General features: G+C 37.1%; 1 pseudogene; it reads left to right on the top strand.

Annotated features, from left to right (window-relative positions):
- Positions 1-217: 217 nt before the first annotated feature.
- On the top strand, positions 218-897 carry LOC116630033 (annotated as a pseudogene).
- Positions 898-13676: the final 12779 nt, after the last annotated feature.

A 13676-nucleotide genomic window follows, 5' to 3' on the forward strand; every position in this document is an offset into this window, starting at 1 on the left:
CTTTGGCTCAGGTCATGATCCCAGGATCCTGGGATTAATCCTTGTGTCAGTCTCCCTGCTTAGTGGAGAGTCTGCTTTTCCCTCTACTGCTCCCCCCTGCTTGTGCACTCACTCACTCTCTTTCTCTCTCTCAAATAAATAAATAAAATCTTTTTAAAAAATCACATGATCATAACAAAAGATACAGAAAATGCATTTGACAAAAATCCATCACCCATTAATAACAAAAACTCTCAGTAAACTAGGAAAAGAGGGGAATTTTCTCAACTTTCTAAAGACTATAAAAAACCTACAGCTAACATACTTAATAGTGAGAAACTCAAAGTTTTTCTGCTAAGATCAGGTACAAGACAAGGATATTCTCTCTCACCACTCCTTTTCAACATCGTATTAGATGGCCTTGCAAACTCAATGAGGTGAGAAAAGACAATAAAAGGTATACAGATTGAGAATGATTACTTAAAACTGTTGGCCGTTGAGGGTTCTGCTGCAGGTTCGGAAGATGCCACCCAAGGGAAAAAGTGGTTCTGGGAAAGGGGGGAAAGGGGGAGCATCCTCTGGGAGTGACAGTTCTGACAAGAAGGCTCAGGGTCCCAAAGGTGGTGGCAATGCAGTAAAGGTCAGACACATTCTGGTGAAAAACATGGGAAAATCATGGAAGCCATGGAAAAGTTGAAGTCTGGAATGAGATTGAATGAAGTGGCCACACAGTATAGTGAAGATAAAGCCAGGCAAGGGAGCAACTTGGGTTGGATGACCAGAGGTTCCATGGTGGGACCATTTCAGGAAGCAACATTTGCCTTGCCTGTGAGTGGGATGGATAAGCCTGTGTTTACAGACCCTCCAGCTAAGACAAAATTTGGATATCATATTATTATGGTTGAAGGGAGAAAATAAAGTTGTATGAAAGACTGAAAAAAAAAACCCCAAAAAACTGTCTTTGTTCACAGATGACAAGATTTTCTTTGTAGAAAATCAGAAAGAATTGACCAAAAAAAAAAAAAAAAAAACCCTCCTGAAACTAATAAGTAATTATAGCAAGGTTGCAGTATACAAGGTTAATATATAAAAGTGGGGTTGCTTTCCTATATGCCAACAATGGGAAGTAGAATTGGAAATTAGAAACATAATACCATTTATATTTGTACCCCCTAAAAGAAATAGGAATAAATCTAACAAAATATATGCAAGACATAAATAAGGAAAACTTCAAAACTCAAATTAAATCAAAGAAATAAATGGAGATGTATTCCATGTTCATGGATAGGAGGACTCAATATTTTCAAGATGTCAGTTATTCCCAGCCTGATCTATAGATTCAATGAAATTCCAATAAAAATCCCAGCAAGTTATTTTATGAATTCAATTAACTGATTCTAAAGTTTATATGGATAGGCAAAAGACCCAGAATAGCCAACACAATATTGAGACAGAGCAAAGTTGGAGGATTGAAACCACCCAACTTCAACACTTACTATAAGACTACAGTAATGAAGACTGTGGTATTGGTGAAGAATAGACAAGTACATCAATGGAACAAAATAGAAAGCCCAGAAATAGAATCCCACAAATATAGTCAGCTGATTTTTGATAAGGAGTAAAAGCAATACAGTGGAGCAAAAATACTCTTCAACAAATGGTGCCAAAACAACTGGACATCGACCTGCAAAGAAATGAGCCTAAATGTAAACCTTACACCCTTTACAAAAAGTAACTCAAAATGGACCATACACAAAAATGCAAAATGCAAACCTATAAAATTCCTAGAAGGTAACGTAGAAGAAAACCTAGGTGACCTTGGCTATAATGATGCATTTTTAGATACAACACCAAAGACATGATCCATGAAAGAAATGAATTATAAGCTATGACTTCATTTAAATTAAAAACTGCTCTACAAAAAATAATGCCAAGAGAATGAGAAGACAAGCCACAGACTGGGAGAAAATATTTGCAAAGACACATTTGATAAAACACTGTTATCTAAAATATGCAAAGAACACTTAAAGCACAATAATAAGAAAATAAACAACCTGATTAAAAAATGGGCCAAACCTTAACAGACATCTAACCAAAGAAGATATACAGAGGACAAATAAACATGAAAAGAAAAGATGCTCCACATCATACGTCATTGAGGAAATGCAAAAGAGAACAATGAAATACCACTATGCACCTATTAAAATAGCCAGAATCTGGAACTCTGACAATATCAAATGCTGGCCGAAATGCAGAGTGACAGGAAATCTCATTCATTGCTGGTAGGAGTGCAAAATTGTACTTTGTCACTTTGGAAGACAGTTTGGTGGTTTATTACAAAACTAAACATACTTGTACCATACAATCTAGCAATGGTGTTTCTTGGTATTTACAGAAGGAGTTAAAAACTTATATCTACACAAAGGTCTGCACATGAATGTTTATGGCAGCTTTTTTCACAATTGCAGAAGTTGGAAGCAAACAAGATGTCCTTTAAGTGAATGGATAAATAAACTATGGTGTATCCAGACAATGGAATGTTATTCAGTACTAGAAAGAAATGAGCTACAAAGCCATAGAGAAACTTTAAATTCATATTACTAAGTGAAAAAAGCCAATCTGAGAAGGGTATATATTGTGTGATTCTAACTATATGACATTCTGGAAAGGCAAAACTATGGATACAGTTTTAAAAAATCAGTGATTACCAGGGATAGGGGGTAGGAAAGAGAGTTGAATACGCAGAGCACAGGGGATTTTTAGGGCAGTAAAAATATTCTGTATGATAGTATAAGGATGGATATATGTCATTATACATCTGTTCAAACCCATTGAATGTACAACACCAAGAACGAACCCTAAGGTAAACTATGGACTAATTATGATATGTCCATGTTGGTTCATCCTTGGTAGAAATGTCCCACTCTGGTGAGGGATGTTGCTAATGGAGGAGGCTATGCATGTGCAGGAAGGGGGCTACACAGGCAATCTCTGTACCTCCCTTTGAATTTTATCATAAACCTAAAACTGCTCTAAAAAAATAGTTTGTTTTTGTTTGTGTTTTTTAAAGAAAAGAAAATGTCAGACAAAAAAAAAAATAGTTGAAAGGCCTTGGGATACTATCAACCTGCCTCAGTAAATTTAAGAGTTTTATGTAGATTAAGCCACTGACTTTTCTTTGTATACCCTGAGGAGAGAATTACAAATAAAGAGAATTCAACTTAATATAAAGAAATACTTTCTAAGTGTCAAATCTATCAGCTATGTGAGAGTAGTATCTATTCATGTCTTTCTATCTTTGTAGTCCAATGCCTACAAAATGCCTGGTACATGCAAAATACTCAGCAAATATTTATTGAATGAAAAGTCAGAATTCCTTGTTTCTGGGATCTGAAGTATAGATTAGATAGATTCCTGGCAGGGCGTTTGTGCATTGGGTTAATATGGAATAGAGCAATTGTTTTCAAATTTTTAATTGTTGTTTTCTTTTTAGTAGCAGAATCTTTTTTTTTTTTTTTTTAATAGGAATTCAAACATGGGAACCCAACGTATAAAACAGATAAAACCAGGGAAGTTTTGTTGAATTGGCTGGCAGGAACCTAGATCCACAACGACCAAACCCTTCCCTTTGCCCTTATAATATCTCCAAGGAATAAAATCTCTGGTCAATTTTAAAATCCTAAGAATCTAGGAACTCTAGATACACGTTCTAGTGCTAAAACTTAACTTTTAAACATAAGAATATTATACAACCTCTCTTTGCTCAATTTCTTCACATGTAAACTAAAATGAGGTTAGCTTATTACTGATTTTCCTTTCAAATCTAATGAAGCAAATAAATATTTAAAACATAGTATACATGAGATGTCACATGAGAAGTTGAAAAGAAGCAAAAAAAAGCAATATTTAATGAGTACCTACAATATGTCAGACTTCAAGTTAGGTCCTTTATATTCAATAATTATAAGATTTTAGTTCACAAAAAATTACTCTGAATGAGCTAAAAGAACCTCAAAGAGGAGATGGAATTTAAGTAAACCTTAAAAGGTTTCAATAGGTACAAAAAAAGAAAGAACGTTGTAAGCAAGAAGCTTAATTTTTTGTTTTTTAAGAAATAGGGCTACAGTGAAGTGACTTTATGAAGAAATTGCAAAACCTACCAAGCATTACATCATAACTAATTAGAATCATGTTACGAGCATTAAGGAAAAAATTGGCATTAGTAACAAATCTCCCATACCAGCAATGGGACAAATCAACACCATGTGTCTCCTGATATGGTCCATTCAGAAAAACACATCCCTCTGCACTTCCTGCCAGAAGCACACAACCTGAATCTAATCACGAGGAAATACTGACAAACCCAGACTGAGGGATATTCTACAACATACTTCAAAAATGTCAATGTCATGAAACACAAAGACTGGGGAACTGTTCCAGATGAAAAGACATGACAACCAAATGAAACACATGATCTCGGATTTCATTTTTCTAAAAAGGACATTCTTGGGCCAATTTGAAAAATCTGAATAAGGACTGTACATTAGACAATTATAGTATATCAATGCTATTTGCCTAATTTTGATAATTGTACTTGGGTTATGCAAATAAACGACCTTGTTTTTAGGATATACACGCTGAGGTATTTATGTAAGACTCATCATGTCCCCCTCTTACTCTCAACTGGTTTAGAAAAAAAATTACACACACACACACACACACACACAGAAAGAAAGTATAAAGCAAATGTGGTAAACTGTTAATATGTGGGGAAACTTGGTGAAGTATATATAGGAATTTTTTCTACTATTCCTGCAACTTTTCTGGAGGTTTGAAATCATATTGAAATTAAAAAAAAAAAAAACTTAAAAAAAAAGAGAAAAATAAAGTAATATTTCTGTCTATAGAAGGAAGGAAAATTACTGAAGTTATGTTAACATACTAGAGGATTGGTATAATTCATAGCAGGAAAGGTAGTTACTTGCTTAGGGAAATTATTTATGGGCCTCTTGGGAAGCATATGTGAAGCTTCCCATGAAAGAATTTAGAAGAAAATGGTATAATTTAATAATAGCTGAATTATTCTGCATAATGAAGCAAGAGAAATTTTTAGTTTCTGCAAACAAACAGGACAGGGGCTCAAAAATAAAAAAAAGAGAAGAATGTGAGTAAGCAATAAGGAAGAAAAAAGACCAAAAACTTAAAAACTGGGGCCTAAGGAAATAGCTAATAAGAAATGTCTTGAAAAGAGAGCAGTTAATGAAATTTCTGTACACTGATGTCTAATAATAAACTTTAAGTTATTTTTTTATATCATGCTAGACTATAATCTTCCTCACTACCCCCAAACATTTAATAAAATTCTGCTATTTATAACCATCTTTTATTTGAAACACCTTGATTGAAATAGGAATGGGGGTCATAGCATATGCTGGGCAAAGCAATCTCAGAAGAAAACAATTGCAGGAAGAGAAATATAGAGAAGGGACTGAGAATTCAGTGAATTTATAAAATTACAAGAAAAGGTGACCAGAATACTATAAAACTTACAAAATTCCTTGGCTAGTGGGAGGGGAAGAATTCCAAGTTTCTCACGATATCCTTATGTGGACAGGAGATTCAACCAATTGTTTTAAATATTAAAGGGCAAAGTGGCCTAAGAAGAAGGCTAGAAAGCTTCAGATTGTAAGACTGTACACACTTAGATTATATAGGCATACACATATATTAAATAATATGATCCCAAAAATGTGATTTTTTTCCAACAAAATTACTTGTTAATATGATACCATAATTGCATTTCTGAGAATCTATCTGTGGTAACCAATATTTAAGATGACCCCCAATAATTTTCATCTCCTGATGTTCATGTCCTCCTACACTTAATAGGGTGACCTGTGTAATCAAAATAAAAATTAGGGAGCATGAGTTCTGAGGTAACTTCATAAAAGACATTGTAGGTTCTGCCTTACTTTCTCTTACGTCATTTGCCCTGAGCAAGACAGCCTCCATGTTGTGAGGACACACAAGCAGCCCATGGAGAGGCCCACAAGATGAGGAACTAAGGTCTTCTATCAACAGCAAAGATCACCTTACCAGCAAATGAGAGTCAGTCATGTTAGAAGCAGCTCCTCCAGCCCTACTCAAGCCTTCATATCTCCAGCTAACATCTTGACTGCAATCTCATTATACACCTTGAGCCAGAATCACCTCGCCAAGCTGCTCCCAAATTCCTGACCATAAAAACTGCAAGATAATGTTTGTAACTGTTTTAATACACTGAATGTTGGAGTAATTTGTTATGCAGCAAAAGATAACTAATACACTCACCTAAAGTAATAATCAGAGAGGTTACCTAATAAGATTCATGTACAAGTATGTTCAACACAGCTTAATTTATAATAGCAAAAATGGAACAACCTAAGTGTCCAAATAGAAAGGATTTTTTAATGAATTATTTTACAGCAATATCATAATTAAAGCTAAAATTTACTGGATCTTTTCTCTCTCCAGGCACTGTGCTAGGAGGATATATTCCACAGCTATTAAAAATAATATTTTTGAAGAACATTTAACAACACAGTCATAACATAATGTTCTGTGAAATAAATAGCATATGAAATGATATATACAGTATGATTCCATGTTTTGTAAATATATATTTTATTTATCTACAAAATATATTTATAATTAAACATGTTTATTATATATTTACAAGCTGGAAGTCAAATACATACGTGCATATGCAAAAGAAAAACACTGGCAACTAATACAACAAATGTTAACAGAAGTTATCTCTGGTTAGAGTAGGAGTGATTTTAGTATTTAAAATTATCTTCTTTCGGGGTGCCTGGGTGGCTCAGTTGTTAAGCGTCTGCCTTCGGCTCGGGTCATGACCCCGGGGTCCTGGGATCGAGCCCCGCATTGGACTCCCTGCTCCGTGGGAAGCCTGCTTCTCCCTCTCCCACTCCCCTGCTTGTGTTCCCTTTCTCGCTGTTTCTCTCTCTGTCAAATAAATAAATAAAATCTTTTAAAAAAATTACCTTCCTCTGTTTTTCTGTATTATTCTAAAATTTTCACAAGATATATGTATTACTTTATCATCTCCTTTTTAAAAATAGTAATACAAAATTTGCCAGTGCACAAAAATGTGGAAACAAAGGGTGGTGTGAGATTGTGCCCACTTGCAGAATTTGATTTCTGGAAAAGCCATCTAGTTCAACACCCTAATTTCATAGATGAAGGAACTGAGACCCAGGAGGGTTAGGTGATTCCTCTGAAGTTCACCTAGTTGGTAATGGCAAAACCTGAAGGGAAACTCAAGTTTCCTAGTTTCTGATCCAATGTACTCTTTACTATTCTATGTTACTGCCAAGAAATCAAAGACAAAGGTACCACAGGATCTCAAAAAAGGAAGAGGGCAAATTTGAGAAAAATGGCCAAGATAGAAATAATGGCCAACCAACTCAGAGCAGTCATCACTTGAAAAAGGAAAATCATGTTCTACGCAATTAGGCACCAACCTTCACTACTTGAACAAATCAATATTTAAGGACTTTTATAGAGCTACCACAACAGGTGGCCTTAGTTAGACAAAGAGGGCAGGTGAGACCCAGCAAGACTTTGACCTGACCTGATCCATAACTAACCTCTTTATGGGCAAGTGAAAAGGTAAATGCTATTTCATGGCCTGATGAATGGGAATCTTACTGCTGCTGCCTCAGCCACTCTTCCCACATCAGACAACGTGAATATGCCTTCTCTCTCTACCTCCTTACTCATGCTGCCATGTGGAGCGTTGTACTCGGCCACCGCACAGATATTTATAACTCCTTTGGAAGGATCTAAATGAAGAATGAAAGAGCCCCTCATATGAAGGAAAAACTCAGCAGCTGACTCTTTCCTTACAGACGAGGGCTAGCTGGTTAGCAATTGGGACTTTATTTGTGTTTGGGGCAAATAGAGATTTTGGAAAAACTTTTATAGAAACCATAAAAACTATTTTCAAACATTTAGAGGATTCTAAGTTTGTATGTACTCTGTTGCCTCTAGTTCTAGTAAAATTATCTAGAAATAAGCAAACAAACAACAAACAAACAAAACCCACATTTACTTCCATCTGTTTGTTGCCTCTTGCATGGTAAAATGTTCCATCAGAAATGACAGACTCTTTACCTGAAAACTTTTCAGAATGCTGATATAGCATCAGAAGAAATTAATATTACAGCTTTTATGTAGTTACAGAATTTCCAAGGAAATTCTTAATTTTTGGACTATGATCAAGTGTGGGATGCATGATGCTTTTCAGGAAATAGGAATCAACATGAAATGACTTGAGAAACCTCAAAAGAATCTATCAAATCATCAGTAAGGAAGAACTACTGCTTGGCTATTTAATTTTAAACATCAAATAAGATTTTGGCTTTTGCTTTGTTGTTGAACAAAAACATAACTAAACTACTTCTCTTCTAAGAAGAGTATTTCTTCACCCAAGAGCCAACAAATGAGGAGACCATTGTTTCAAGTAACGATAGGAATGTTTCCAAATATTGATGATTGAAGGATATGAGTGATCCAAAGGGGAAGGAGAAACTTGGTTGGCATATCACCTGCTTGGTGACTTTCTGCTAGTTAGAAAAAGAGACTGGGGAAATTCCCTTACCATTAGGGAAGGATTTCATGGGTGGCATAACTCCACTGCATTTTATACTTCCTGTCCCCCAAACTAATACAAAAAGATGACTTCTCAGGTCATTGAGCACATGACCAATTAACAGACACGTAGGCCCTCTTTCCAATGGATCTGTGTGTATGTGCACACTTCGTATGTATAAGCAGGTGTATTTACATTATTGAAACTCATTTAAAAATTTATTTGATCTCTATTGATATTTTCTCGACCAGTACAAATATATTTGTACTTAGTAAATAAAATATATACTTTCAAAGTATGTTTATACTGGCTGGCATTCTCTGGTCAGTTGTGGAATTAAGTGACCACACTTTTGCTTCAAATGGATGAGCACCCAACTGGGGAAATGCAGGATCTCAGACACCAGAGGCCTCCTATACAAACACACAGAAGAGTTAGCTGTGCCTGCAGGAACCAGAGGTGAGGCCCAGCCTGCCCTGCTCTGGAGCTCGCACCAGGGCCCTCTTGGTTGACAGGGGTCTGTATCCAATATCAATCATGCCTGAGCTGGTTTCTGAGATCCTACCTGGCTGAAGCTCAGGCAGAAGAGGCAGACAGACTTTGGATCATTCTGACCCATCTTGGCCCAAAAAAGACTTGTTTGAAGTGTATAAGGCTGAGAAATCTCTTCTTGATGTCTTCTTAGGGAATATTTGTATTTGTTTGAGATGGCTAAGGTGTGGTCTTGCCTTAAGGTAAAAGGGAAAATCTCCCCAAATCATCAGTCTTTGAGACTCAGAATATTGCCAAATCAATCTCCTCTTTGAATGGTTCTATTTGTTTCATTCATACCTTCCGAACTGTGGAAGATAAGTTTACCACCCAGTTTCTAGGATGCTGTTTGGGGATTGTTTGTTTTCTTTTTTCTTTACGCTACCCACAGTCCTGGATTCTGACCCTGAGCCTCCTCATATGTCAATACCTTCATATAAACTTGCACTGCCTCCTCATCTGTCAATCACTCCTCTGGGGCGTGCCACTGAGTCTCCATCATTCGCAAATACTGAGTTTTAAGTTGGTTTCCAGTGTTTCAGTGTTGTCCATCAAATTGCCATGAGTTGCCTAACTGAATTTCTTGACCTGCTACTTACTTAGGAAAGAGTATTTTGGGGGGCAGGAGGAGGGACAGAGGGAGAGAAAGAATTAGGAAAGAGTATTTTCAATTCTTGGTCCCTCAGTTTTTTTTATTTGTAATTCAAGGATGGGACAGAGGATGATAGTAACAATTCTTCCAAACTCCGAAGATCTTCCTGATGACCAAATAAGAAAAATGTATAAGTAATTAGATTGTAAAACTATAAATCATAATAGAAAGCTGAGGTAGTATATATTATATATTATAATAAATATATTATTATTATGAGATATTATTACTATGCTGAGATATTATGTAGATATATATGTCTGTACTGGCTGGGAAACCCAGCTTCTCACGTGGTCTGAACACCATTCTTTTTCTTCACACTGCTCTAATTGGAATTTCCTCTCTTCCTAAATCTGATTATCTTCCAGCCAGCCTGACTCCACCAAACCTCACTTGTTCCAACACTAAATACCTGTGCGGCCTTGGACGAGTGACTTGGGCAAGAAAAATATTGAGAGTCTTCTAGGCTGAATATTAGACTTTTAGAGTGAGAAGCTGATTTGCACAAGGTAACACTGTAAATAGCAGACCAGAAAGAACTCACATCTTTTGTCTTAGAGACCAGCCACCATCCCCTGCCCTATCCTGCTTCTCTAGGGTTACAGCAAGGCAAGGAATTCAAAGATTATTGCCAAACTCAACATAGTCATACACTGTTAGTTTATCATGTCAAATGTGTCCATAGTTTCCTCTTAGAATTTTTGTGGGAATACCACAATTTTCTCCACTGATGAAAAGCCTCAGATACTAGGCTCTGTTAATAAGTATTTTTGTATTTTAATAATCATATTAAACATTAAAATATTATTTAGTTCTATTTACATTTTTAACTTTTTATCTATTTTAAATCTTTTTTTCTGATTATAAAATTAATGCCTGCCTCCTTTAGGTGATTTCTTTTTTTTTAAGCTTTTATTTATTTATTTGAGAGGGAGTGAGAGAGAGAGAGCGAGAGAGAGAGAGAGCATGAGCGAGGTGAGGGGCAGAGGAAGAAGAAGGCTCTCCTCTGAGCAGGGAGCCCAAGGCGGGGCTCAATCCCAGGACTTCAGGATCATGAACTGAGCCAAAGGCAGAGGCTTAACCGACTGAGCCACCCAGGCGCCCTCCTTTAGATGATTTCTTGTCTGCATTTCAGATTATTTTTTACAATCTAATATTTTTTATGTACTACTTGATAATTCCATAAATATGAATGCCTGTCTCACCACATTCTTAACAGCAGTAAATGCTATCTCTTTTGCAAATGGTTTAACTATTGTATTTCCATATTCCCTACCCTCACTTCTGCCTAAGGAGCCAGTTCTTATTTGTTTAGATCAATTATCCAATTTTCTAACTAAATAAGATCTTTCATTTGTATAATTATTTTTTTCAGTAAAAGAAAGGTTTATTCTATTTTTTATTTTTGTCCATGCTCAATTTATTCTGCTTTTTTTCCCTTTAAGTACCCATCAACTATGAGTTGGGTCTTTGTTCACTCTCCCTCAGGTCTAAATGTCTCATCCTTGTGTTTAGCAAAGTGTCATGGTTAACAGACATGTGTTGGAGTCTGACAGACTTGAGTTTGAATTCCGCTCTGTCACCTCCTGGCTATTTTCCTGGACCCATTAGGTGACCTCCCCAGGTCTCTGCTTCTTCCTCTGTAACGCATTGGTGTCCAGGAAGTAGTCATTCAACAGAAGCCATCATTGCCCTCTTTTCTCAGTATTCTTTGAGCACTTCCAGTTAGTCCTCTACCTCACCAATTTTGTTTTCTGCATGTGATTTTGGTTCTTTATGTACTCTTTGGTATTTTAATTCTCTAATTCTTTAGTTGATTCCTTCACTCATCTCTTACCTCTCTCAACCTGCTTCCCAATTTATTGTTTTTTCAATTAATTTTTTGCTTTCAGAGAGATCACATTTTCTTGGTATTTCATTGGGGGCACAAGCAGAACCTTCTATTGGTCTCTTCTCCTTCCTGTGGCAGATCTTTGTCAAAAACACGCTTTACCTCAACTCTGTTAAGGTGTCCTTTAATGACAACTTTGGTAGGTCTCATGACTTGTCTGCTTGCTTTTTGGTAATGGACAGTACTACAGTCACTTTAAAATAAAAAACATAGTCTTCATTCAGAAATTAGAAGTGTCCTGTCAGGAAATTAATCAAAATTGGGTTCCTAGTATGCTTCAGGCTAGAAACTTGCAGTGGAAATGGGGTGAAGTGAATGGCCTCCTCCCTACTTCTCTGTACTCAATCTCCACCCTGCCTGGCTTACTAACCACTTCTGGATCCTTTCAGGTAAGATACAGAAAGAAGGAAGTATTAAGGGAGAATGGTCTTATTTAAATAGATACTCTTATAAGCTGCCTTCAGGCTCCTTGGGACTGGCAGATATTTGAAGGTCTTTTTTCAGTGGGTGTGTCTGAGGGTTCTGTGGTGATTTCCATCTCTCAGAGCCCCTGTCCTGCAGTTCTCTTGACCTAGGCAGATGTGTCTCTGTTTTGGGTAGTCCTTGCAACTCATTCTGCAGCCCTTAGGAATTCAGGGCTCACCTGGAACTTCTTGCTGCCAGAGTCCTCCTTTCCTCCAGGCAGCCCCACTGGAGAGGACCTAAGATGATACCACCCTGGCTCTCTCTCCTGTCTGCCCACATCTGCTCCATAGCAAAGTCTACATGCTTCTTTGACCTGAAAAATTGGACACAGAATGCTTTGGTTTTCTCAGACATGGGTCAGGCACCCATCTTCTGTGAACACCCCCCACAAGCCCTCAGAGGGATCTTGTAGCAGCTCCTTGCACTGTGTTTGAGGGGAAGAAAGCAGAACCCCTTAATCCTTCCACCTCTTTTGTGTGCATGTATGTGGGGGCAAGGGAACGATCACTTTATAGTAACAGTTTCCTCTCCAAACAAATATCTTCAAAAGTCACTTCCTGATCTCTTCTAAGAGCTCTGATTTGGCTGAGGGGTTCAAGGATCATAGAACAGGCAAGCAACCATTTCCATAGTATTGATCATGTTTTTTTTATTTTCTGTGGTGTGACGTTTTGACTTCCTGGGGAGACCTACAGACATGGGAAGAAACTGCCCCTTCCAGGCTAGCCAGTTCCTAAATATGGTAAACAACTTACTTGGAAGAACATCGTTCATATTCAAACAAACCAATTCAGAGCCTATACCCTCAATCATCTCCTTATCAAACTCTCACCCGTCAAGCCATTATTTTTCCTGCATTAAGTAACCCATGGCCAGGTAACTAGAGACCATCCCTGCAGCCCAGAGCCCACTGACATTATACAAAACAGCCAATTATGAGCTATTTACCCTACCCCACTTGGCTGTTCTTCCAGAAACCCCAATAAAGGTTCCGACTTAGGCTTTCTCCTTTGCCTCCTGACCAAAACCTGATGTTTCGCTTGTGACCTTATGAGGCATGGTATGCAGCCTTTCCTTGGGAAACATAAATAATAAATTTTCTTTCAATGGTATTGGCCATTCTTTTTCATCCCTCAGTCATGCCTCTATAAATTAAATCCCAGGTATAATTTTAATAAAATTGTAAAGCTGCATATGGAGATCTGTTTCATACTCACTTTGATGTCTGATGAATATCAATTTCACTGGAGTTGAAGCTTCAGTTTTTATCATCTTTTTATAAATTCATAATTAAGGTTTTTGATAGAATGCAGAGCTCAGTCTACAGTTCCACATATGCCCTCAAACTGTCCCTGGGATATGTTTGTTCATTCAGAAGCTGTTCAGCTGACATTCTGTCTGCCAGACCGTACACTGGGTGGCGGGCATATAAAAACCATTGCCACACAGAAGTTTAATGTCTGCTCACACTAGATGCAGCTGATCACATAGAATCAGTGCCCTGG

Source organism: Phoca vitulina, unplaced genomic scaffold, assembly GCF_004348235.1.
Source record: "Phoca vitulina isolate PV1807 unplaced genomic scaffold, GSC_HSeal_1.0 scaffold3, whole genome shotgun sequence".
Lineage (NCBI taxonomy): Eukaryota > Metazoa > Chordata > Mammalia > Carnivora > Phocidae > Phoca > Phoca vitulina.